A 1,664-nucleotide genomic window follows, 5' to 3' on the forward strand; every position below is an offset into this window, starting at 1 on the left:
ATCAGTAGCTGACAGTCGTGTGTCCTGGCTGTTGTTTTCACTGCTTTAACAATGAAAATGAAGGCAGGAAATGTACGTGGGAATTTTCACGTTTATTTTTACAGTAAAACCTGTGATTTCTACCTGAGGCTGAGAAAGAGCGGCCAAGACACGCAGACGTTGGCTCATATGATTTGGACTTTGTTTCAAGATTTAGGAGTCTGGTTTCCCTGCTGAGCAGCAATTAATTTACTGTTTGGCAGATGTAAGATGAACCACTTGGACCGTGGAAGGAATTTGCTCCTTCTGTGGTTGGGAATGAGAGTACAGCAGCATCAGGCACCTCATTTCATTCACCATTCAGAAAATAGGGATGCTCTTTGACAGCGGCTCCCCTCATGGGTGATGCATCTGCCTGGGATCCCTCCACCAACTTTCTGGAGCTTCTGCACAGAGCCCTCGGCTTTTCCCTGTGCCCTCCTGCATTTCCCCAGGTGTAAATGAGCCTCTGCAACCGAGGACCCGCTGCTTATCCGACCCTGATAAAATGTTCTAGTAAATGGATGTCTCTCTTCCCTCAGCTGAGACGGAAGGGGCAACAGTGCCATTCTGATTACTTTCAGTCTGATGACTTCTTTTTAGGACATATAAAGTGTGTGTGTGGTGACACGTGGTCACAACAGTGTGCAGATCATGCCGAAGGGGCAGGCGTGTCACTAGTGCTGCAGAGCTGGGCACGGGAGGGTAAAAGAAAACCACATGAAGCTTGCCAGCAGCAGCTCCCTTTGTATGAATTATTACATAGTCTTTGTTATGTGATTATATGGTAGGGTATTTCTTAACCAGAGAAGAAAAAGACCTCATTCCCAGCACTGTCTAAATTTTGAATGTATAACTTTGAAAGCTTAATCATATTCTTTTCACAATGCCTTATGGTTTATATATATTTGGGTTTTTGTTGCTTTTTTGTATTCACTCATTTTGCTGTCAGTTTCAGCTTAATATTATTAAAATTGCTCTGGTTCGCTCTACTTAAAATTCTCCAGTTACAGTATTTTTTGGAAAGAAGTGCTAAGTCAATTTCTTTCTCCTATTTTTTAGTTGTCTCTAATGGCTCATTAGATTAGCACCTTTGAAATCGCCAGCAGGAAGTAATAAGACCGCTATCAGGAAAAGCCTTGCAGAAGCCAGTGGCAGGACATTTTGCAGGTTCAGAGCCATGCACTGGACATCAGGGCCGGGGACCTGATCTTTTCTTAGGACATAAATACACTCCAAAAACGTAATAACGTTCCTGCGGAGATGTCAGCAGGCACCGGCACTAGTGGGCTAAAGACAGCATCCCGCAGCCCCTCTCCTTGCACAGTGGGTGTCAAAGGCTCTTGCTGTCTTTGCAAGGCGAAGGGGTGAATGCTCCCCAGAGCCCTGCCACCTTGCCTGGGGGATCTGTCTGTTACTGGCAGGACAGAATGCAGCAAATTTGACATCTGAAGGGGAGGCAGGCAGGAGAGAGCAGATTTCAAACGCCTGCTGGTGGGGCAGGTGGCAGCACTGATGGGATGCTCATTGCCCTCAGCTGGGGCAGGGGCTGCACCAGGGCCCTGTAAAAGAGGGGCAGAGAGGGAAGGGGTCCTTCTCTTCTATTTCAGGCGTGGGCTGAGCTGAGAGCAGAGGTGGGTGCTGTG

This window comes from Larus michahellis, chromosome 17 (genome assembly GCF_964199755.1).
Source record: "Larus michahellis chromosome 17, bLarMic1.1, whole genome shotgun sequence".
NCBI classification, from domain to species: Eukaryota; Metazoa; Chordata; class Aves; order Charadriiformes; family Laridae; genus Larus; species Larus michahellis.